This window comes from Polypterus senegalus, chromosome 10 (genome assembly GCF_016835505.1).
Source record: "Polypterus senegalus isolate Bchr_013 chromosome 10, ASM1683550v1, whole genome shotgun sequence".
Classification (NCBI taxonomy): domain Eukaryota; kingdom Metazoa; phylum Chordata; class Cladistia; order Polypteriformes; family Polypteridae; genus Polypterus; species Polypterus senegalus.
The window spans coordinates 57272954-57299910 of record NC_053163.1 but is presented as its reverse complement, the minus strand read 5'-3'; the positions used below and the strand labels follow the sequence as shown (position 1 = coordinate 57299910).

The following is a 26957-nucleotide window of genomic DNA, read 5'->3' as shown; positions in this document are numbered from 1 at the left end:
AAGAAAGGAGGAGGACTCGCTCTCTATGTCAATACAAAGTGGTGCAACTCAGGACATGTAAACGTTAAAATCTCCACTTGCTGCAGGGACATCGAACTGTTGGCCGTAAGTCTGCGTCCCTATTACTTGCCCAGAGAGTTTGGACACGTGATTGTTGTTATTGTTTACATCCCCCTCGCTTAACGCGAGATGGCGAATGACATCATCCATTCCGCTTGCTAAGTTACAAACGCAGCACCCTGAGGCACTTGTGCTAATCGCTGGAGACTTTAACCATGTAATGCTGGACAAAACATTACCTGCCTTCTCCCAGTATGTGGATTGTAACACTCGGGGAAACAGGACTATCGACCTACTGTATGCAAACGTTAAAGACGCATACAGCGCCACCCCGCTGCCTGCGCTTGGGAAAGCAGATCATAACCTGGTTCTGCTTCAGCCTCAATACAAACCAAGAGTGAGGGCGCTACCTAAAACTACACGCTCATTCAGGAAGTGGTCCCCTGAGGCAGAGCAGACTCTGAGAGACTGCTTTGGAACTACAGACTGGGATATATTGCTTGGGTCACATAGTGAGAACATTGAAGAGGCTGTTGAATGCACAACTGATTACATCAACTTCTGTATGGACATTGTAGTTCCAGTAAGAACAGTACGCTGCTATGCTAACAACAAGCCATGGGTTACAAGTGACATCAAGGGCCTTTTGAACCAGAAGAAAAGGGCTTTTAAAGGTGGTGATCAGCATGAGCTCAAGCGCGTGCAGAAGGAACTCCGAGTCCAGCTCAGTGCGGCGAAAGAGCAGTACAGAAGAAAGCTGGAGCAGAAGTTGCAGAACAACAGCATGAAGGAAGTGTGGGATGGGATGAAGATTATCACTGGCTACAGCTCGAAGCGGGGTGCCGCCATCGAGACAGACGTGGAGAGAGCAAAACCAAATGAACAACTTCTTTAATAGGTTTGATCACAGTAACCCCTCTCACCTCGGAGTACTGCATCCTCCAACCATCCTTCTGCTGATACCAGCATAGGTGAGACATCCCCACCCACAATTACAGCAGCCCATGTGAGCAGAGAGCTGAAAAGACTTCATGCCAGCAAAGCAGCGGTTCCAGATGGTGTATCGCCACGACTGCTGAAGGCATGTGCGTTGGAACTGCATCTTCAACCTGAGCCTGGAACAGGGGAGAGTCCCAAGGCTTTGGAAAACATCTTGTATCACCCCTGTCCCAAAGGTATCACGTCCTAGTGAGCTGAATGACTTCCGCCTGTTGCCCTGACGTCCACTTCTGATGAAGACCATGGAGCAGCTGCTGCTTCACCACCTGAGGCCACAGGTCCGCCACGCCCTCGACCCTCTGCAGTTCGCATACCAGGAGAAGGTGGGAGCGGAGGATGCCATCATCTATATGCTACACCGATCCCTCTCCCACTTGGACAGAGGAAGTAGTGCTGTAAGAATTATGTTTCTGGACTTCTCTAGCGCCTTCAACACCATCCAACCTCTGCTCCTTAGAGACAAGCTGACTGAGATGGGAGTAGACTCACACCTGGTGGCATGGATTGTGGACTATCTTACAGACAGACCTCAATATGTGCGTCTTGGGAACTGCAGGTCTGACATTGTGTTCAGCAATACAGGGGACTGTACTTTCTCCGGTCCTGTTTAATCTATATACATCAGACTTCCAATATGACTTGGAGTCCTGCCACGTGCAAAAGTTCGCTGATGACACTGCTATTGTGGGCTGCATCAGGAGTGGGCAGGAGGAGGAGTACAGGAAGCTAATCAAGGACTTTGTTAAATGGTGCGACTCAAACCACTTACATCTTAACACCAGCAAAACCAAGGAGCTGGTGGTGGATTTTAGGAGGCCCAGGCCCCTCATGGACCCTGTGATCATCAGAGGTGACTGTGTGCAGAGGGTGCAGACCTATAAATATCTGGGAGTGCAGCTGGATGACAAATTGGACTGGGCTGCCAATACTGATGCTCTATGTAAGAAAGGTCAGAGCAGACTATACTTTCTGAGAAGGTTGGCATCCTTCAACATCTGCAGTAAGATGCTGCAGATGTTCTACCAGACGGTTGTGGCGAGTGCCCTCTTCTATGCAGTGGTGTGCTGGGGTGGCAGCATAAAGATGAAAGACGCCTCACACCTGGACAAACTTGCTAAGAAGGCAGGCTGTATTGTAGGAGTAAAGTTGGACAGTTTAACATCTGTGGCAGAGCGACGGGCATTAAGCAAACTCCTGTCAATCATGAATAATCCACTGCATCCACTGAACAGTGTCATCTCCAGGCAGAGGAGTAGCTTCAGTGACAGACTTTTGTCACTGTCTTGCTCCACTGATAGACTGAGGAGATCATTCCTTTCCCACACTATGCGACTCTTCAATTCCACCCTGGGGAGTAAATGCTAATTTTAATTTTTTTTTTTTTTTTTTTTATTACTATTTAATTTAATATTGTTTCTTTGTATCAGTATACTGCTGCTGGATTATGTGAATTTCCCCTTGGGATTAATAAAGTATCTATCTATCTATCTATCTATCTATCTATCTATCTATCTATCTATCTATCTATCTATCTATCTATCTATCTATCTATCTATCTATCTATCTATCTATCTATTAAGCAGGTCTTTTGTTTTTTTTGTACAAGCCATGGTATTTGTTGAAGACAAGTAACAGAAGAGTTAAAAAATATTTGCTGTTCCTTACCCTACGTGTACCTACAGTACCTCTCCTCTCTATTTACCTGAATGTTTCTTCATCAGTGCTCCCTTTCTCAAGCATGTTCCCGTAAAGCCTGCTTCTCAGACTCTGTCCTTATTTATGAGGCAACTTTCTCATCTCCTGTCTGGTTTTATATGTTCTGTTTTTGAAGGCAACTCTGTCAGCGTGCCCCTTTAATCCCCCTTGTGCAACTGGCACTTGCACTTACACTTTGGTCACATCACGAAGACCAAACAGACCAATCACATCAAAGCCAGAGGGACTGGACACACAGACCATATTGTTTAATTATATTGCAGATGCTTATCAAGGCTGGAATTTCACCACAAGACTCAGTGAGTTATGCCTGTTATTTAAAAACCTCATATTGTTTTAACCTTAAGCAGGCAGCTCCTTTTGCCCTTTCAATGCAAAAAAGAAAAAAACATTTCTAATTGTCAGTTTTAATTCTTTTTTAAGAAACAGTTTAGAAATAAAAAAAAATGACCAAGTCAGCTGTAAATTGTAATCTTTATAAATTGTAATTTCACACATTTTTAAATAAATAAATTCAAATAATGGCAAGATTATTGCTTTTTAATACAGCCCCATACAACCCTGACAAATTAACATATACGTATTATTCATCCTCTTACTCTAATGGACATGGCTACAGTTTCTGTTCAGCTCTCCATTTGTTATCTGTACTAATTATCCTGATCATGGACTCCGGGAACGGGTGCACATCTCAGCTGCACTGGGCTCCTTACAGGGACCAACTTTGGATGAGGCGCCATGCTTGCAGTGATACAAATTAACACACACTTACATTTGGACAAATTTAGAATATTCAGAAAATATAACCTGTATATCTTTGAGATTTGGGAGTCCAGAGTATCAGGCAATGCCAACAGTAGCTTTAGCGAGTGATAATCGAACCAAGCTGCAAACAATGTGCAGGCTGTCACAGTACCTGTAGCAAGTCATCAATGATGGAGTGTTCCATATGCTTGTTCCAAAATAAAATATATTTAGTTAGCATTTAAAACATCTACATTGGTCAAACATGATCTCAGACACATACACACATAGTGAAACGGTGTACTTCATTGCTGAATACGAATCAGCAAACTTTATATTTGTACCATTCATGGGATTTTTTTTAAGGCAAAGTAATTGATTAGTGTAACAACCAAAGTGTGATAAACTTTTTTTTTTTTTTATTTTATTAATTTTATTACAATCAATACATAGCAATCAAGTTTTACAAAAAAAAAAAAGAATTATGCTAAGAACAGATCGATCCCCACCCTTGAGAGAGAGAGCAAGCCAAACGTGTAAAATTTAAGGCTTTTAAAAATACCTAAATCAACAAATTCTCTGTGCTTTATAAATCATTTCAAAATATTACTGATTAGATCCTGCCATGTTTTGAAAAAAGTCTGCACAGATCCTCTAACTGAGTATTTGATTTTTTCCAATTTTAAATAATATAACACATCAGTTTCCCACTGACTTAAAAGAGGAGAGTTTGGGTTCTTCCAGTTTATCAGAATAAGTCTGCGTGCCAACAGTGTAGTGAATGCAATCACAATTTGTTTGTCTTTCTCCACTTTAAGACCCTCTGGAAGAACCCCAAACACAGCTGTTAATGGGTTAGGAGGGATTGTGAGTCCAAGACTGTCTGAGAGGTAATTAAAAATTTTTGTCCAGAATAATGTTAATTTGGTGCAGGCCCAGAACATGTGACCTAGTGAGGCTGGGGCTTGGTTGCAACGTTCACAGGTTGGATCATGCCCTGGAAACATTTTGAGAGTTTTAGTCGAGACAGATGTGCTCGATATATAATTTTGAGTTGTATAATTGTATGCTTTGCATATGGAGCTTGAGTGAATTCTCTGCATTGCTACTTTCCACTCCTTTTCTGATATATTAATTGAGAGGTCATTTTCCCAGTGTCCTCTTGGATCTTTGAAAGGAAGGGATTGTAAAAGGATTTTATATATTGTAGAGATGGAGTCTAACTCCTTGAAATTGAGCAATAATTTTTCCAGCGTGGATGAGGGTGCAAGATGAGGAAAATCTGGAAGGTTCTGTTTAACAAAGTTCCTGATTTGAAGATAGTGAAAGAAATTTGTAGCTGGAATGTTAAATTTGGAATGTAATTGTTCATAGGATGCAAAGACGTTGTCTATATAAAGATCTCTAAGCAAGTTAATTCCAAATTTTTCCAGATATTAAAACTGCATATGTTTGTGAGGGTTGAAAGAGGTGGTTCTTTTGCAGGTGCCACAGAAAGAAGCTTCTCCGTCTTAATATGCTTTCTACATTGGTTCCAGATTCTAAGTGAGTGGAGCACAATTGGGTTATTAGTGTATTGCCGATAACGTGTGTTTATTGGAGCACAAAGCAAGGAATACAAAGAAGTACTGCAGGATTTTACTTCTATTGCGGTCCATGCCTGTGTATGTTCTTCTATTTGTGTCCAGGTTCTTATCGACTGTATATTTGCCGCCCAGTAATAAAACTGGAAGTTAGGTAGAGCCATGCCGCCTTCTGCCTTTTGTCTTTGTAGGGTCGCTCTTTTGATGCGTGGATGTTTAGAATTCCAAATAAATGAGGTTATTGTTGAATCTAATTGCTTAAAGAACGATTTATTAATGTATATTGGTATGTTTTGAAATAAAAAGGAGCTTAGGAAGAATATTCATCTTAACAGTGTTAATTCTTCCAGCTAGTGTGAGATGAAGGGTTGACCATCTATGCAAGTCTTGTTTAATTTTTTCCATGCAGACGACGAAATTTTGTTGATAAAGAGCTTTATGTTTACTTGTGATGTTTACCCCGAGGTATTTAAACTGTTCTGCAATGATAAAAGGAAGGGTGTCTAATCTAATATTATATGCTTGCGAATTCACCGGAAAGAGTACACTTTTATTCAGATTAATTCTGAGACCAGAGAGCTTTTGAAATTCTGTGAGTGCTGCTAAGACTGCAGGCACAGAATTTTCTGGGTCCGATATATACAGTACCATGTCATCTGCATATAATGAGATTTTCTGTTCCAGTCCTTCTCTGCTAATCCCCTTTATCTGATCAGTATTTCGACAATGTATTGCCAGTGGTTCAATGGCAATTGCAAACAGCAGTGGTGACAAAGGGCATCCTTGTCTTGTGCCACGCTCTAGTTTAAAGTAGTCTGAGCAAATGTTATTGATGCAAACTGAAGCTTCTGGGTTAGTATACAGTAATTTAATCCATGCACAAATGTTCGGGCCAAACCCAAACTTCTCCAAAATAGTAAAAAGGTATTTCCATTCAATCATGTCGAATGCTTTTTCTGCATCCAATGATAATAATATTTCTGGGGTGTTTGATTTAGTTGGTGAGTATATTACATTAAACAGGCGTCAAGATTTGAAGATAAGTGTCGGCCCCTAATAAATCCAGTTTGGTCTTGTGATATTACTGAGGGGAGCACTTTCTCCATCCTTCTAGCTATGATTTTAGAGAGTATTTTAACGTCGTTATTCAGAAGTGAAATTGGTCTGTATGATGCACATTGTAATAAGTCCTTATTTTGTTTTGGAAAGACAGTGATTAGTGCTTGGCGAAAGGTTTGTGGAAGAGATTGGTTATCTCTGGCTTCTGTAAATGTTGCTAATAGGAGGGAGCTAGCTGAGCGGAGAATTTCTTGTAAAACTCTGCAGGGTAGCCGTCAGGGCCTGCTGCTTTTCCACCTTGGAGTGACTTTATAGCATCCAGTAATTCTGATAATGACAGAGGTTTATCGAGCTCCTCCACACTAATAGCGTCAATTTGTGGTATCTGTAATTTATCCAGAAATGCATTAGATTGTATATTGTCTTCTTTAAACTCAGTAGTATATAGGGATTTATAGTAGTCTCTAAAAGTGTACATTATATTTTTGTGTTCGATGATTTTATCTCCGTTCGTGTTAGTAATTACCGAGGTTGCGTATGCATCTTGCTTGTGGATTTGTTGCGCTAAAAGCTTATTAGCTTTCTCCATGTTCATAATAATGATGTCTGGATTTGTAAATTAGTTGTTCGGTTTCTTTAGTTGTCAAGAGGTTTAATTCTGAATGTAGAGCCTGCCTCCTCTTATGTAGAGTCTCGCTTGGTAGTCTGGCATGTTCTTCATCTATTTTAGTAATTTCGCTTTTATCTCTGCTACTTTCTTGCGGATTTATTTCTGTGGGAAAGATATGAGATAATCTGTCCTCTTAAGAAGGCCTTAAGAGTTTCCCAGAGTATTCCTGCAGAGATCTCAGGGGATGTATTTGTCTCTAGAAAGAATTCAATTTGTTTGGATATAAATTCAGTACAATTCTCGTCAGCTAATAGAAGCGGATTGAGACGCCATCTGGGGTGAGTGTATGGGGCTTAGTAATTTCAGCTCCAAGATCATCGGAGCATGGTCTGAAATAACAATAGCATCGTATTTACAAGATTTAATCTTAGGCAAGAAGTTATTATCTATAAAGAAGTAATCAATCCTTGAGTAGCAATGATGTACTGGTGAGTAGAAAGAATATGTTCTTGAATTTGGGTTTAAAAACCTCCAGGGATCTGATAAGTTGTGATCAGTTATAAACTTTGTAATTATCTTTGCGGTGTTAGTTGCCGTTCCCCCTGTGGAGGAAGTCTTATCTAAAAGTGGATTTAGAACACAATTAAAGTCCCCAGCCATTATAAGTTTATGAGTGTTCAGATTGGGAATGGATGCAAATAAATTTTGTATAAATTCCTTATCATCAACATTAGGTGCATAAACATTTATCAAAATCATTTTACAGTTAGATAAGTCTCCCATGACCATCACATATCTCCCTTCAGGATCCAATACTACATCTGATGCTACAAATGGTACTGTTCTATGTATGAGAATTCCCACCCCTCTAGTTTTCTTTGTAAAACTAGAATGGAACATTTGGCCAGTCCAGTCTTTTGCAGCCGGAACTGATCCTTACTTAGTAAGTGGGTTTCCTGTAAAAATACTATTTTAGCATTTAGACCTGTTAGGTGAGAAAGTACTTTCTTTCTCTTTAATTCGTGATTCAGGCCTTTAACATTCCAGCTTACGAAGTTAACTGTCCCATCATGGAGACACTGATTCTGAGTTTTTGGTGTCATATTATAGTCTTAACTGGAAGTGAAATAGTTTAGGTCTTAATTTCCTATTCCCCCAAGAGTTGTTGCCATGCAGCTTATTATTACGTTGATAGTTATAATTATAAAGATTGAGATGATAGATTAGATATAGATCAAGCCTGCTCTCTTTCTCTTACCCCCTTAACCCCCACCCTCCCTTTTGCCTCCCCAGGTGAGGCTAAAACCCACTTCATGCAGTCCCAGTCCTCTGACATACCCAGAGACAGAGCACGTCCAAAGCACATCAAGCCCCCATGCAGTGGCGCTTTAAGGTTAAAAGATAGAGATATCTGTTACCAATATAGTCTTTAAAAGAGGAAAAAGAAAAAAAAAAAAAGAATTTTGCACTCTAATATATATATATATATATATATATATATATATACATACATATATACATATATATATATATATACATACATATACATACACATACACATACACATATACATATAATCTTCATCAATTTTAGTGCATTAAGATGATATCCCCAGATAATAAACCCAGGTGATGGTGTTAAAGATGTGTCCAAAACAAGCATAACAAGTCTTAATGCAGTAATAGCAATAACAGCAAACCAAGGGTATGATATTGAACAGTCTCATTTAGGGTACACATGAAATAATTAGAAAAGAAAAAAGAGGAGGAAAACGTAACTAAGCACAATAAAACATAAACATTTAGCGCCCTAGTAATACTAAGTAATGATAAGTAATAAGTAAGTAATAATAATATAAGAATATGAGAATATATGCTGATAAAAAAAATTTTTTTTTAAGGTAAAGTAATTGATTAGTGTAACAACCAAAGTGTGATAAACTTAACATCCACCACACACATTCGAAGGACATGAAATCAAATGAGAGGCAGTCTCCAGGTACAAGTAACTATCACAGTATGGTTCAGTTAGTCCAACTCGGGATTATCTCTCAGCCATAAGCAGTGAAGACTGATCATGTATGTATGAGGTGACATTTAGGATATAATGCATTTTTGGCTGCTCATGCACTCCATCTTGAAATGCTTTTACTGAATACCGAAATACATGCCTTATAAATTGAGCTGTATACACTCTGTGGTGATACACGTTTTGTAAACTGAAATTTAAAAACTCTCTCAGAAACATACATAGCTTATACTGAAATCCTCAAACACACAGACCATATCCTGGCATGCATGCAAGTCAAACGTGAAAGCCACACACTCCACAGTGCAATATAGTGACTCAGTTTTGGAATTTACTGTATATCATTCATATTTAATTTAAGCAGAGTGTGATTAAACATGTTTTCTGTAATAACAGCCAGGACCGGCTGTTTCCTATGCTACATTCCCTGATTTTCAAAATGATATTACATGATTGACAAAGGAATTGTCAGTTTTTCATGGAATCTATCTATAAAATAACATTACATTACAACACAGCAGATGTAACAAACTCGTGCTGGCCTAGACATAGATCCTAAGGAAGATTACGGTATAAATCACACATACAACAACCTAGGTTTTTTTTTAGCTGTTACTTAATTGCCTACACTATACACATTATGTAAATGTATGTATCACATAAGTCTTTTACAATCAAGTAAGAAAATGTTTAGTATTTAAAATATTTGTCCACAGTGAAAATCTTAGTATACAGTATGTTGTATACATTTCAGCAAGTAATGTATGAGACAAGGTCCAAGGGGGAAGTGTTTCAGTATAAAGTGTATGTGTTACTGTAAATGAGACACAATCTCTTTATTTAATGTAAGCTTTTCAGTTTATCTAGTGTAGGCATTCCTAAGAAAGAATTAAGTTATAAAGAGTGCCTCATACTTATGATGGGTGCCATCAAATCAACAGAACAAAGGCTCTTTTACAGGAGTTCTGAAACAATTTCACAAAGATAGCCTTTAAGTTGGGACAAATGTAAGAAAAGAAGGAAGAGATGTGGAAAATTAAAGAATCAGTGGTTTGTGACTTTTTAAATTAGAATCTGCTGCATTAAATATTACTCTTGAGTAAGTATTGTTAACTGGCTAATGCCTCCTTCATTTAATAATGCAGGCATACATCTCACAACAGCACATGCCAAAAATCTAATGATGTGATTTTTTTTCCGTAACACCTGATTTCAAAAATGGTTACAAAACCAGCTTTAAAGACAAATGAGCGTATCCTCAATTATCTTGGAATTCATGTTTACCTTTCAAAGAAAGCCTTTCACTATTTATTTTATTGTGTTTTTCTATTATATCGTAAATTTCCTGCCTAATTTTCTATCTTTTATATAAAGCCTTTCACTATCTGTTGTACTAGCTTTTCATATAACTGCATACACTGTGATCTGAGATTTGTCATGTAAGAAAGATGCAAGTTTTGTGATTAGGCAGTTCTTCTCACTAATCATGTCACTGGAGGGTGGTGATGTGTTGCATGTTAATCATTTCATGTAAGTTTAAATTTCACTAATGTCTCTATAAACCTATAATGTAGCATTTGCATGATAACTGTTGAGTTTTAGGGCTTTTTTCTGTTGATTGTAAGCAGTATATTTTGTGTATTTAGTATGTTTACATGTTAACTATATTTCCAACGGAAATCAGATAGAAATGGGGAATCAATTTTAGGGAGTTAAGGGGAGAGGTTCCCCCACAGAAATGTTACTGTTCTGTTTTGGCCACATGACCATTTCTATTATATATTTCTTTTTGCAATTACATTTTTCTGTGGTTAAATATATCTAAGTCAAGTGCCTAATGGTTGTAATGATTATTTTGTACAGTGCTTCTATGGAACATTTAAAAAAACTAAGCAAATTGAACTTTACCAAATATTTTTTAATAACATTAGTAACAAAAAATAGCTAAATAAATTAAAATTCATAAATAATTTAATATCTTACAATAAATAAACAGAAACAATTTAATTAACAAAAATACTTTCTCTGAATAAATAAAGATAAAAAATGAAGCTGTAATGACACACAAAAACTGTGTAAAGAGGCTAAATGCAACTGCATATTAAAATAAAAGATGAGGAGAAGGAATCTTGCAAAGACTGGTTAAGGCGTGGGTCCATCCGTTATTATTCCCCACTCCCCTGTCATTGGGTGGTGGAATAAACTAGATACATTCACATATACATGAAAAAGCAACATAGTAAAATAGTAGTGCATACCTGAAGAATGTGAAACAAAAGAAAAGATGTCTTAGGAATTTCCATCCATTTTCTAACCAGCTGAATCTGAATACAGGGTCATGGGGGTCTGTTGGAGCCAATCCCAGCCAACACAGGGGAGGAACCAATCCTGGGCAGGGTGCCAACCCACTGCAAGACACACACAAACACACACTAGGGCCAATTTAGAATCACCAATCCACCTAACCTGCATGTCTTTAGATTGTGGGAGGAAACCCACGCAGACACAGGGAGAACATGCAAACTCCAAACAGGGAGGACCCGGGAAGCGAACCTGGGTCTCCTAACTGCGAGGCAGCAGCGCTACCACTGCGCCACCATGCCACCCTCTTAGGAGTTTTCACAGATCAATTTTAGAAAGCCCAGTGAATTTGTTATTAGTAGTGATGGGCAGAGTGAAGCCTCACGAAGCATCAAAACGTTTGAAGCAATTGTGTCGGAAATCGTATCGAAGCTTCGAAGCATTTGACACTCACCTCTCTAGTGACCCCTCCTGGCCATTTTCATTAATGTTACACAAACTCATGATCCACTTCAATGATGTCTGTTACAACCCTTATTGCTTTTATTTTTTTGCTGCTTACAGACTGACAACAAAAAGAAGGGTTCGTCAGCAACTTCTAGTGTCTAATGTCTAAAAAATTCTGAGTGTAGTGCTAGCTCGAGTTTGATCCGACTTAAAGAATCATCAAAATTAACAATAATAAAAAAAATGATCAGAATTGAAACCTTTATAACCAATTTGAACTAAGTAATTTTGAGAGATACTGTGGAAGGATCGCATAAGAGATCAGTTCGGGAATCACCCCTACTCAAAATCACCATCAAAATGCTATGTCTAATTGCGGACAGCAGCTCAAGTATTTACATTAATCCATTTCATATTATTGCCATTTGACGTCCATGAACCCCTCCTTGAATAAGGCAGTGGTTCTCAACCTGTGGGGCGGGTGCCCTAGGGGCGCGAAGTAACAAAAAGGGGGGCGTGAAGATGTGAAAAAAAGAAATCAAGAATCAAAAATATGAAAAAAACATCTGTTGAAACCAAAACAAATTAACTTAAACTACATTCTGATACTAGAACAATAAATATAGAGTCAGATAAATGTTGATAAAAGTTAAATAGGTATAATAAAATGTGCATCTACATTTCAAAAACATGTTGGGGGGGTGCGAGATTAAAACTGTTATGAAAACTCAGGTCGCAAATACTTAAAGGTTGAGAAACGCTGGAATAAGGTGATAACAAACCCACTGTGGTAGATCAAGTTGAATTTGCTCTGCTGCACCAAACATTCAAAGGTGTCAATCCAGAGCACATCAGAGAGACTGAGAGACACAGCGCAGATTAGTCACCGGCACACAGACACACATGGGACACTCCAAGGTGAGCAGTGCATGGATCAAGGTTGGCATTAAAGATCCTCTTGAGTGCTGAGGCAACAAAAAGCAGCGGGATAAACATATCTGGACCTGCTGTTGAAAAAGCATTTGCTTTTAACAGCAGCATTCCTCCCTCATGAACTCATCTTCAAGTTCTGGACAGGCGATCAGTAAAAAGTTTTTTAGTCACAGCACAGTGCAATAATAAAACATTTCCTTAAACTTATAGTTGTCCAGTCTGTATCATTCCTAAGTAATCTTCCAGTAATAGAGGCGCAATCCCAGTTACTAACACATTTACCATGTAGAAAACACTCAAAGTAAGAGCACATTCCACCTTATCAATTTAATATTTAAAAACTTAAACCGCTAAACTCGCCATCAACAACTACAAAAACAATTGAAATCATTACTCAAATAAATTTTTTTGTTATAGACATAAAACAAGATGCCCATTTCCTTTTGATATATCTTTACTAGTGTTCTCGCCTTGCTCGCTACCGGTCCACGTTGGAATTTGGCACAATCATTTAACATGTATTGATCATCTACAAACATTATTTTCAATGGGAATTCTGTTGAGTTTTATAACTCTGTTGATGCCATATGTATTTCAAACGGGAGCTCGATGAATAAACAATGAGTTGAAGCTTTGCGCAGACATGTGTAGTACTGAGATTGTGTCATGACGGGCTTCGAACGGGGCTCCGAAGCCTCAGACATGCGTAGTACTGAGATCATGACGGGGCTCTGAAGCCTCAGACATGCGTAGTACTGAGATTATGACGGGCTTCGAATGGGGCTTCGAGGCCTCAGACAATCATGACGGGGCTCTGAAGCCTCAGACATGCGTACTACTGAGATCATGACAGGGCTCCGAAGCCTCAGACATGCCTAGTACCGAGATTGGATCATGACAGGGCTTTGAGCAGACATGGTCACTGGTCACTGAATCTTTGTGAAGCCTCAGCACACTGAAAGGAATTGACTTCTATATTTTGAAAGTCTATCTGACACTTAACTCTCTAGTTATATTTTGTAATTTGTATTGACATTACACACTTCAGTTAATATAGTTAAACTACAATTCAGGTAGTTGCTGAGAAGTAATTATTGTTCTTGTGGATTGCTGTGATTTCCTTTGTCTGATACTTACTTACTTATGGGCTGCAAAAGGTAGATCTCCAGAGATTTCTGTACTGGGCCATTCTTTCTAATTGACTCCAGGTGTAGCCCATCCTTGTGATGTCTGCCTCGAGGTCGCGTCACCAGGGGCCTCATGTATAACGCCGTGCGTAGAACTCGCACTATAACATGGCGTAAGCACAAAAGCCGAAATGTGCTTACGCACAGAAAAATCCAGATGCAGGAATCTGTGCGTACTCCAACTTCCACGTTCTTTCGTTACATAAATCCCGATCAGCGTGAAAACTAACGCTCGTGCACGCGCATTTTGTAACGCCCCAAATCCTCCCAGAATTACGCCTATTTGAATATGCAAATCAATATAAATCGCCCTTAAGCACAGCCTTCTGTGAAAAGACAATGGGAAAAGCACGGGGAAAATATAAGAATTTCAGCGAATACCAAGTGGAGGCAAAGGAAAAACATACTATTTGTTCAAATAAACCGTGGTATAATCAACAAAATGAAGTTGATCGAGTGACATAGCGTGTTGGAGAAACTTGAAAAGCTCACATTCACAAAATCGCACAGTGCCGGAAATAAAAAAGAAGTCACATATCAAAGTTGCCGTGATAAGAAGAGTTGTAAACCCACTGTCTGAGTGTCATATGAAAGCTTATTAGGGTACAGAGAAAAAAGGCACACGGTGGGGAAAACGCACGAAATGTCAACTTTAATCTCGAATTTTCCACTTTAATCACGTAGTTTATTTTGTCATTTAGTAGAACATTATAAACTTCATCCTAAAACCGTTTAATTAACCAGTTTCTCAAAATTACATTGTAATTAAAGTAGCACGTTAAATGCTTTGTTTTGTATTTGATCTTCTACTCGTATGTGATCTATGTGTGTGAATCACTACTTGCTTCTTAAACTGGCTCTCTTCCTCCAACTGGACACAGAGTCCATTACATTTGTGATATTACAGCTCTCTGAATAACTAAAATACTGAGATGTATACGTGATGTCATTTTCATGATGATAGGAGCTAAAGCACATTATTAAACATGTGTTTCATGAGCCTCGTGCTCATGACAAGCATTTATCTTTTGTCGAAATTTGTCGCTGCGTTTTTAGCTGTGTTGTTATTTTCTCTTTCTGTTTTATATTCAATATATATTGGCGTGGCCGCCCCAAGAGTCCTTGCTTTTCTTTCCCCAAGTAACCGATCGCCACACAATCAGCTCTGTAATAGAAGTTAAGCCATCTGTAAGCTTAGCTACGATTCTTCAAAACGTTTAAAGAACATTGAAATATCTTCGTAGTGCATGTTTAATTATTCTATCCTTCACGACACTCCCAGTGAAGAATATAGATTATTTAAATGAAGTTAAAGTTTTATGTGTATAATTTAACAAACATATTTTGCTGCATTTCACCTTAAAATGATATCGTCATCATATGTAAATACGCTTTATAAAGTGGCCCAGGTTGTGAGATATTATAACTGTAGTACAAGTTTACAGTGTGGTGATTGTACTTATAAGTACAAACCGTTCTACAAGGAGCAATTGATTGAGTGCATTTAAAGTTCTTGGGATTAAATTGTTTCTGAACCGCGAGGTCCGTACAGGAAAGGCTTTAAAACATTTTGCAGTGGCTGAGACAGCGTGTCCTTGAAGCTGTATACCGATAATTCTCTTTCCGGTCAGCTGCTGCTGTGATTCACACTCAGATACAGTGATATAAATACTCCGAGTCGTGCAGTGAGAGTAATATGGAAAAAGATGATCCGCTGTGGCAACTCCTAACGGGAGGAGCTGAAAGAAGAAGAAGAAGAAGAAGTGAGAGTAACAACGCTAAAGCAGTTATGGTATTTGGAATACTATGGCTGTTCCCTGGACCATTATATTGTTACGAGTTAATTACAATCAGATGCATTACACTAATAAACAATATGCGGTTAGTTTCTGTGTGTTTATAAAGCCGCGTCATGAAAATAATGAGTAATCACACAAGAACAGTACCATTGCTTTGACGCTGGGTGCCGCCAGTTTGCAAAACCGAGCGGAGAACTTGCGTACGACAAGGCATGAGGTACCATGGAAAAGTGCGTGGTTTTACGCCAAGTGTAGGTTTTATACATCGCGATTTGAGCGTGGAAAAGTTCTTACGCAACATTTCTATGCGTACGCACCGTTTATACATGAGGCCCCAGGTGTTTCTTGAACGGCCTCTCTTCCGCTTTCCTTGGGGGTTCCATCTGAGAGCCTGTCTGGTGATACTAGTTTGCGGTTTACGTAGGGTTTGCCCTATCCATCCCCATCTTCTCTTCCAGATTTCTGCTTCTACTGAAAGTTAGCAGGTCCTTCCCCATAGGTTGGTGTTACTGATGGTGTCTGGCCAGCGAATATGGAGGATCTTTCTGAGACAGCTGTTAATGAATGTCTGGATTCTTTGGGTGGTGGTTTTGGTTGTCCTCCAGGTTTCGGCCCCGTACAACAGTACTGATTTCACATTGGCATTGAACAGACGTGTCTTGGTGGTCAAGGTCAGTTCTTTGGAAGCCCAGATGTTCTTGAGCTGGATGAAGGCGGCTCTTGCTTGGCCGATCCTTGCCTTGACGTCTGTATTTGTTCCACCCTGCTGGTTGATGATGCTGCCCAGGTAGGTGAAGGACTGTATCTCCTCCAGGGAACTTCCATTCAGTGTGACTGGGTCGTTGCTGTTGGAATTGATCTTAAGAATCTTGGTTTTCTCCATGTGAATGTTGAGTCCAGCCTGTGATGATGTGGCTGCCAACACACTGGTCTTTTCTTGCATCTGCTGCTGACTGTGGGAGAGAAGTGCAAGATCATCTGCAAACTCTAAGTCTTCCAATTGGCTCCACGAGGTCCACTGGATTCCATTCCTGCGTTCACTGGTGGATGTCTTCATGATCCAGGTGATAGCAATGAGGAAGAGGAACGGGGATAACAAGGACTCCCGTCTTCACTTGGAAGCTGTCGGTAAGCTGCCCTCGGTGGATCACTCTGCAGGTTATTCCCTCTGTCACGGATGTCTGGGGACACTTCCCGGCCGGGACGCCTGGATAGTTCCCGACATGGACAGTATTACTCCTCGGCCACGAGAGGGCAGCCACCCGGGCCTATCTGGGGGCCACAAGGAGGGACCTGGGACGTTCCTGAGAGGACGTGGCCACTGCCAGGGGGCGCCCGGACAGTAAGGGAATCCTGGATTGCAGCACTTCCGCCACACCAGAAAGTGCTGCCGGAAATACTTCCAAGAAGACCCGGAGTGCTTCCAGGTGCTTTCCTGGCACTTCCGCCACACCAGGAAGTGACGTCAAGGGGAGCACCTGGGGCTCATCCGGGCCATGATAAAAGGAGCCGCCTCCTTCTAGCAGACGAGCCAGAGTTGGGAGGAAGGAGACGAAGCTTGTGAGGAGGAGGAAGGAGGTCGAGAGAGAGAGAGAGAAAGAAAGAAGAAGAAGAAAGGAAAGAGAATTGGTGAAAGAAGGCATTGTGGTGCTTTGGAAAAATAAAGGAGTGTGCTTTGGACATCCTGGTGTCAGTCTGTCTGTGTTTGGGGGTATGGTTTCCACACCTCGTATGAGCTCTTGATCAGGTTGACCACCTTGGCTGGGATGCTGTAGTGCCGGAGGAGCTTCCACACTATCAAATGCCTTCTCATAGTCGACAAAGTTGATGTACAATGGTGTGTTCTACTCCAAGGACTGCTCGACTATGATGCTCAGCATTGCAATCTGGTCCATGCACGATCGATTCTGCCGGAAGCCTGCTTGCTCGTCTCATAGTTGTGGAGACGACATCCTTCATCCGTTCTAGGAGGATCCGGTTGAAGACCTTGCCTGGCACTGACAGAAGTGTGATGCCTCTGTAGTTGTTACAGTTACTGAGGTCCCCTTTTTTTTGAAAGCTTGGCTAGGCAACCCTCCTTCCAGTAAGTCGGTATCTCTTCCTCCTCCCTGATCTTCTCGAAAGGGGGTACAACATCTCCACCGATGCTTCCAGGTCTACTTTCAGGGCTTCTGCTGGTATGTCGTCAGGTCCAGCTGCCTTCCCGTTCTTCATCAGGGTGATGGCCTTCCTGATCTCTTCTCTGGTCGGCTTACCGCAATTAATGGGGAGATCTTCGTTGGCTGGGTTGATGTCTGGAGGGTTTGGTGGTATTGGTCTGTTCAAAAGCTCCTCAAAATGTTCAGACCATCTGTTCATCTGCTGCTCTAGTCCTGTGATGGCCTTTCCCTCCTTGTCTTTGACGGGTCACTCTGGCCTGTTGTACTTTCCAGATAGTTTCTTAGTTGTGTCATACAGCTGCTTCATGTTGCCGTTGTACACTGCCTGTTCTGCTTCAGCTGCTAGTCCATTTATGTAGTCTTTCTTGTCCTTCCTAATGCTCTTCTTCACTGCTCTATGGGCTTCTGCATATTCCTCTTAGGCCTTAGCTTTTGATGCCCTAGTCCTGCTGTTGTTGACTGCCACTTTCTTCTGTTTCCTCTCTTCTATCTTTCCCAAGGTCACAGCTGTGATCCACTCTTTGTGATGATGTTTCTTCATTTCAACCACTTCTTTACAGGCTGTTCTCAGTGTCTCTTTTACTGCCTGCCAACTGATCTGTAACTACTTCCTTCCTCTTCCTGGTGCAGTTCTTGTAGCACCTTAAACTTGTTCTTCAACTGTAGTCCAAACTCTTCCCTGACGCTGGAGATCTTTAGACGGCTGACATCATACTTCACTCTACACTGTGTTGTTTCCTTCCAGTTCTTCTTCAACTTCAGCTGAATGCTGGCTACTACTAAGTGGTGGTCGGAAGTCACATCTGCTCCTCTTCTAACTCTAACGTCCTGAAGGGATCTTCTAAACTTCTTGCTAATGCAGATGTGGTCAATCTGGTTCTCTGTCAAGTTGTCCAGTGGTACCCAGGTACATTTGTGGATCCGCTTGTGAGGAAATATACTACCTCCGATGACCAGGTTATTGTGCACACACAGTTCCGTAAATCTCTCTCCATTATTGTTCATTACTCCCAGACCATGGATCCCCATGACTTGTTCATATCCTGTGTTGTCGGGTCAAATCTTGGCATTGAAGTCTCCCATAAGGATGACGATGTCTCTGGCTCGAAATGTCTCTACAATTTTCTGTAGTCTGTCGTAGAACTGGTCCTTATCTTCTTCATCAGAGTCATTGGTTGGAGCGTAACTCTGGATGACGTTGAGTTTTATCTTCTTGTGTTTGGTTCTGAAGGATACTGTGATGATTCTGGAGCCGTGTGCCTCCCATCCAATCAGTGCCCTCTGTGCTTGTTTAGACAACATGAAGCCTACTGCCTGCGTATGGGGTGCATTACTCTCGTCATGCCCAGAGTACAGCAACAGCTCTCCTGTTGTTAATTTCCTCTGTCTGACTTGTGTCCATCTGGTTTCACTGATGCCCAGCATGATCAGGTTGTTCTTTTTCATCCTGTGCCGTCTTGCCTGTCTTGTACATGGTCCTGATATTCCATGCACCGATAAGGGTTCTCCTGGTCGAAAGAAGGGTAGTCGGCTCGGTGGTTTCCTTTCGGCTTTCACCATCTAGCGTCATGCGTCTCCGAGTTGTCAGAGATCCTTCATCTTCCAGGAAGTTAGTCTCTGTTTCTCTTTTTGGCGTTTCTATAGTGTTGTGGTTTTATGGGGTGGGGTTGCTAGCCCAACGCCCAACCCTCCTCCTTTTTCATCTGGTCTTGGGACCGGCAATGGCGGAGTTTGTCTGATACATAGTGTCAAAGATATATTGTTATATAACCATATAACAACATTAAACCAATTTAACGTGTATATCTCAAACAACACATTCTACATCCGCCACAGTAAGAGCAGTAGTAGTAGTTCAGTTGTGCAGAGCTCGTGAATTATCCCGGTTCGATGGCTCAATGGTGTTGCAACTGTCTCTCAGTAAAAACACCAGGGGCTCGCATCGTTGATCCTCCACTTGTGAATGTTTTTTTTTTTCAATTCCTCCATTTAACAATATTTTCAGCTTGGACGAATAGCGAGTGAATCGAGCTGTTGAGGGAAGGTTGGGCCACCATAGTCGGGCAGGGGGCACACGTCCCTAGTTATATTGTGTAAGTAAAGAGTTTCACTGTAAAACGTAATAAGGTTCATATTTGTGTGTTTGGAGACCCTGGTGTCGTACTGAATTTGTATTGTAGAAAAACAAACTACTGTGCAGCATGCTTAAATGTGTCTTTTCATTTCTGATTTCTATACGGCACTACCAATTTGAGACAATTTGCTAGAAAGAGTTTCAGCCAATCAGCGCCTTATAAACATGCAGAATGACGATGTGAACCTTTATTGTAGCGTTTCAGTTTCAGTCAGTCATTGTCCTGTTAGATTATTTACTGTTAAGTGCTGCTTGAACTACCATTTTGTAGTACAACAGGTAGCCTACGCAATTCTTAACACTAGAATTACCAGAGCCTAATAAAAAACTCGTAAATCTGTCCCACCTTAAATCGCTTCTTAAAATCGTTCACAGCTCTCCACCAGCGTCTTTTGTAATCTAAATGTGCTCATAAAATCAGGCTGCAAGCAGCCGGCTATTCCATCCCCCCACCGACTTAGAACGTGCACAAACTTCTCCCAGTTCATGCCTTGATTGATTTTCTGGGAGTGAAGTGGAGTTTTAGAGTGGAAATAATAGATAGTTGTTTTGGAACACACGCATTTCATGTCTGTTCCGTTTTCTATCTGTGTAAACACATTGTCAAAACAGAAATGTTTTTTATATTCTAGTAGTAGATGACAAAATGTAGGCATACACTATATAATGTATGAAGCCTGTAGTATCAAAGAAATACTTTCACAAAAGGTACAAATCTAACACAACAATTGTGCTTTTGTTCAAAAATATAACTGCAGAAATAAAAAACCGCCTTAACATGTGATATTGACACCCATTTATTAAGACTGCCTCTGTGGCGCAATAGAATCAGCTGCTGACTGGTAATCAAAAGGTTGTGAGTTTGATCCTGCACCGCTCCTTTTTGAGAAGTAAACTGCTTTTAGTCTTACTATTTTAGAATAAAAACATACGACATACGACGTACATTTGATTTCAGTCTGCAACAGCCTGTGTAATTTACGATACTTGTAAAGGTTAGCTTTGTTTTTTTTTTTTTTAGTCAGTTTTATTATCTCAGCCACGTTCAAATGCCCAAACACACCTCACCCCCGCTTCTGACACTGCTGTTTTCACGCTATAACAGAGGTAAACTCAGCTCCCTTTTACATTGGAGCAAGAATGCACATACCATTGCTTGCATACTAAAGTGTCAGCAGGCACTTTCGTGGCATTACACACATTTTTGAGCATGCCCTCTGCACACTATTTGTGACTTTAGGCTTTAGGAAGTAAGTAAATAAATAAAGGTAAATCGTGTCATAAAATGATTTCTTCAAAACGTCACATATATTTGTCTCTTTCTTTTTTTAAAATGTGCGTTGATCACCGCCAGCATGTTGTAGCACACAGCATCTGGCCACCTGAATGTTCTTGTGCACAATGAATAAGAGACAAATATACAGTCTAACTGAGAGAATCAGACTGAAAAAAAGCAAACATTTAGAAATGCAATACTTTTACAGCTGATCGAACGCTGTTCGTTGTCAAATAATATTGCATTTGTACGATGATGTTTTCACATATATTGTCTCTTACTTTCAGGTGTGTAATATAAACCACAGCATAGAGAGAAGTGTGTACAACACTTCTTACAAGAAAAGGCGATGGAAAAAGAAAAGATGATGCAGCATCAACACGCTTCAGTTCTTTAATTACCTTTAGTTACCTTTATTTATTTACTCACTTCCTACAGTGTAAAGGCACATGTAAAATGCAGAGCTTCCCATATACATATACAAAGTACAGCGATGGCAAAAGTGCGATGTGCATTCTTGCTCCGACGCTAGATCTGCAGTGTATCACAATACATTCTCTTACCAATGGTAGCGAAATGAAGGGCTTAGGGAGGGATCCTGAATGCAACTGAGAGAATGAAAAGTGAATAAAAAAACCAAAGCTAACCTTTACAAGTATCATAAATTAAACCAGCTGTTACAGACTGAAATCAAATGTATGTTTTTATTCTAAAATAGTAAAAATAAGATCAGTTTACTTCTCAAAAAGGAGTCGTGAGGGATTAAACTCATGACCTTTTGATTCCCAGTCAGCAGCTGATATCATTACACCACCGCACCAGTTGTAGTGAATATATGTCAGTATGGCTTGCTAAGGCGACTTTTTTTTCTGCAGTTACACTTTAGAATAAAAGCGCATTTGTTCTGTTATATTTGTACCTTTTGTGAAAGTGTTTCTTTGATATTTGCACTTCAGGCTTCATACATTATAAAGTTTATGTCTACATTTTGTCATTTACTACTAAAATATGAAAAACGTTTCTGTTTTAAAAAAATTTTTGTATACAAAGTTTACTGTAGAAACGGAACACACGGAAACTCTAAAACTCCACTTCACTCCCAGATACTCGAGGCATGAGCTGGGAGAAGTTTGTGCACGTTCTAAGTCGGTGGGGGGATGGAATAGCCGGCTGCTTGCAGCCTGATTTTATGAGCACATTTAGATTACAAAAGACGCTGGTGGAGAGCTGTGAACGATTTTAAGAAGCGATTTAAGGTGGGACGGATTTACAAGTTTTTTCGTAGGCTCTGGTAATTCTAGTGTTAAATCGATATTGAAATGCACACACAAGTCTCCTAAATTATTTATTGAAATGCCTACATTTACAGTGTCCGTTTTAGGAAGTCGTAGTTTTTACTTGTTCCCATTATTAGGAATTATAATTTCTCAGTGTCACATATTATTCGTTACGACTCGCGAGTCCCGTATCATTGAGATTCTGTTTTATATTCTGTATAAGCAAACTTTTTAAAAGGAGTGTTAATTGAACTGACTATAGCAGACTTGTCATCTTCTTAAATGACTTTATTGATTTGATATTGACAATTAATCATAAGGTCAAAAACCAAGGAGGATATGAGTTTGCATGGACTGTGCTGTTTCTTTTTTTTTCGTGACATCGCGTCAGTAGAGAGTGCGTCAAGTTAACAATGCATTCTGTCCTAAATGACAACGAACACACTTTTTTATATTTCCTAAAGGCCAATGTGTCTCAGTTTGCTCATTAATATATTTTGACAGTGTATTTTAGTGAGAATAATTCTAAACATATTATCCATGTTCATTTCCCATGTAGATATGTAACGTTTGGTGAGAATAAATAAAAAGTAACTACACATATAATAGTTATGTTGCATTGTTTATGATTAACAAAATTCATAGTTTATCTGAAATGTTCTACTTATACAGTCGATTTATTCCACTTCTGAAGGTGTACATTATCGGTATTCTCCATTGCATTTGCCCCCGAGTAACGTGTGCCAGGGGTGGAAGACGAGCTCACGTAATGGGTGACAAGGCACATTCTCACCCTGATGCCGAGGTTCTTGTCATGAATATTCCCATCTTGTGCTTTTTCTCGCTCTTGACAGTTTACTATTATTATTGGACACGTATGTAGAGGAAATGTGTGTTGTGAAAGGAAGAACGGTAAAGCCTTGAATGAAACTGAGTGTTGAAGCTTTGGGTAACAAGAGAGGTAAGGAGCAGGGAACGTTAAACGTGACAGTGACTGCGGGGGATTGTGTAACTGGAAGATGGTTTAAGAATACAGAAACGACAAAAGCTTACTCTTTCAATAATTCTATTTACATCAATAATTTATCTGTTGTTTTGCAGTTCAGAAGATTACTTATTTAACCCCCAGCGCTGCCTTTGATAAAATGCATTCAGAAGGAAAGGATGTTGCTGACAAAGTCAGGTGTTTTTTTGAAAGTTTGGATCCAGATGTGCTTATCCAGCTGCTCCTTCTTCTCAGTACTTGAGTGATCTTTATGTTCACCTCTGGATGAGTTTGCAAAGTTTCTTTACAACTTTTTTGTCTCATTAACGCAGAAATCCTGAGGCTTTCCTAATATTACAGAAGACACTGTTGATGCCGCTGATTCTGTTTTAAAGACAGTTGTGATTAGTTATGCAGCACATGCTTTTACTCACATTGCTTTTTGGAAATCAATAATACAAATCAGCTACAGATCTGGGAAACACTGAATAGTAAAAATGTTTAATGAGAGTGTCTTGCGCATATACTGGTGTAATGACTTTAGAGAAGCGTTTCTTAGCCTCTCTAATATGATCGACATGGGGTAGAATAGATTCTGGATTGTTATAATACGTGCCACCTTACGCAAGATACGCTCATTAATTTGTTACAGATTCTAGGTGGACACGATTCCACACCAAGGAAAAATGTGGCCCATGTAAATCATTCATAATGTCTCCAAAATATATTTGTTAACTTTCAGACAAGTATTACTTAACTGTTTTATACAAAATCCTTATTTCAACATATGCGAGCCCCAACTATGATTTGAACTTGGGTTAGCGAACCTTATCACTTTAGCACAGACAACTGCTGTTACGCTTTGAGCCAAAGCAACTTCAACAGACTAGTGAGTGACCAAATCAACTGCTGACTGCGCAGATATCAATGACGTCATTATGCTAGCGTGACTCAAAATCACGTGACGGGCGCATTTGAAGCAAGCCTTGAAGCGGCACTTCGATCTCCATTGCTTGGAAAGCACAACACAGTGTCGAAACCTCAGTATCGTGTGGCCCATCACTAGTTATTAGGCAAAGAAATCCTACTACTGTCATGATTTGCTTATGACTAATTTTTACAGACTGTTCCTTGGTCATTTTAATTTTCTGGAACATTGTTTCCATGATTTTGAAGATCAAGGAATTAATTAGTTACATCTATTTTTTTACTACAAAGTGTTTTTAATGATGTTGAAACTGAATTACATTCTCCCACAGCACTGTTTTTTTTTCTTATGGGCACTGCCATGTTAGGCATTTCTGTTGATGGTTGCTATACCGTTAACAAGCAAGACTACTAGTAGTGGGAGATGAATGATATCATCAGCACGACATTGTGCATTTTCTGATTATAGGAGATGCCAGTATTCCTCCTAAGAAAACCCTTTAGCAATCATTTTTGTTAGTCTATTCAAGTTATGAAAATTTCTTCCGTCCCTTGACTACAATTAATGTCTACTTGATTTGGACATTGTTACATGCTCCATCTTAGCTATGAATTCCTGCTATTGTTTTCTAACTTTAATCCTTGATTCACATCCTGAGCTTTATTTATTTCAGGTTTTAGCGGTTATGACCTTCGGCTTGTTATTTTGACGTCATGACTTCTTCTTATCTCCTTTCTATTTAAAATTACTACTACCCAGTTCAATCAGTACAACTACCATATTCTCATCTATATAACCCCTTATTTTCCAACCAGTATAGCCTGAAAGGTGAGACTCTAGTGCCTGAAAAAATAAATGTCTTAGGAAAGGAAAGAAAAACCACTATGAAAAAACAGTAATGACCACGTAAACCCATGAAAGATGATGTATTGGAAATACTTTATCTTCTGCCTTAGCAGACACTAATTATTTTTTTTTTGTGAAGGACCAGGAGTCATAAACTGGAGATGTGCAAAGATCATTAACCAAGAGTCAAGCTTATCTTTGGTCAAACAAAAGGGCAAAACAAGAATCAAAGTTAAGAAATTTTCAAATTGACTAGAATTACCATGATTTTATCAGTCTCATATACAATTTAATGCATGCGCCCATCTTTATATGGTTGTGTCAATAAAATCACATGCAGAACAATCCCAGGGAATTCTGGGATACATCATCATTACAAATACTAAAACTGTTGCCAGAAAATGGCTGTACCCACAAGAAAAGCAAAATGCAATAACAAGGCAACAAAAAGTAATACAATTTTTACACGTCTTGAATTGCAAAATAAATGTCAAAAACTAATTCTTTGGGTATCAAACTCCAGAAAAGATGTGTAGGTTTTTCCCAATTACTTCAGTGAGGGGCATAAAAAATTAAACAAAGAGACCAATCGTGACATAGCCCTCCTCCTTCACATGACCGTCGGTTTCCAGAGAAAATTAGCATGAAACTGAGAAAAAAGGTACAGAACATGGACAGCCCCAGAATACATCCAAGAATGTCTTTAGGGTCACAGCCTTTCCAATGTGCTAGTTATTCTTCCCTAGTGCCACAATGATGTGAGTCAAAAACAGATTGGATTTCACAGCCCTTAGATCCCTCCATTGTAACAGATGGTGGTGATATTCTGGGACCATAATAAAGACTGTGACTGGTTGGCTTAGTTGAGAGTCATAGAAAGTAGATTGAATCTTAAAACTGGCTGGCAGAGACAAGCAATAATAATAATAATCTTCCTCAGAACACCTTAAATAGCAACATAAACATCAAAATTGAATTCATTGGGTTGTGAAACCCCACAAAAGATGTGTGGATTTCCCCTATCACTTCAGGTGGCTTGCAAGGAAAATTAAATAATGAAACCAAACACGATATTTTAAACTGTTCAAGTATGCAGCTTTTTGCTTCTAGTCTTAGGTTTTGTCAAGCTGAGCAGAAATGCAGTGCATACTGGGGAAGCTTACTTAGCCTAGAATCTTAGAGGACTAACCATGAGGTTTCTGAAAATAATGTTTAAAGTTTTTACCGTACTGTGAGAAGCTGCAAAAGATAATGCCAACATGCTGTGGTATCAGTCTGTACTTGCTCATCTGTGGGCCAGAAGCTGGGAGCTGATGCCTGAGGATACACCACTTTATTTATTTTTATAGCACATTTTTATACACAGAATTTAGCTCAAAGTGCTGTACAAGATATCAAAGAAACTGTTAAAAGAAATGAAAAACAAATTAGGTAAGAATAATAATGAATAAGCGTGAATACAATATTAGTAGAAAAGTGGAGTACTTATATACAGTATGTAATATCCTATTCTAAACCTCTAAAGAAGACAAAATAAATAAAAAAATATGCTCCAGTTAAGCCAGAGAAAAAATACAAAATCTGCAGGAGTTCCAAGGCCAAAAGACCACCCAGCCCCCATTTGGCATTCAACCTAATATAAATGTTCTTAAATAATTCTTCATTGTTTCCAGGTTTCGTCTGAGAGGATGCAAAACAGTTGGTCTTGTGGGTAGCTGGGGCTCCTGCCTTTATTCAGGCACCACACATGGCTGCTCAGTATCTCATTGTGCTAAACAAAACCACAGAAAGACCGGAAAAGAAAACAGAAAACAGTAGAGATTAGTAAAGATTGCAAATACCCAAAGAACATATTTCAATGAATACAGTATATAGTCCAATTGGAG

The 26957-nt window shown here is 39.6% G+C and overlaps 1 pseudogene; it reads right to left on the bottom strand.

Annotated features, from left to right (window-relative positions):
• The window catches only part of LOC120538174, a 110701-nt pseudogene extending 91506 nt beyond the window's left edge, over positions 1-19195 (bottom strand).
• Between the last annotated feature and the right edge of the window lie 7762 nt (positions 19196-26957).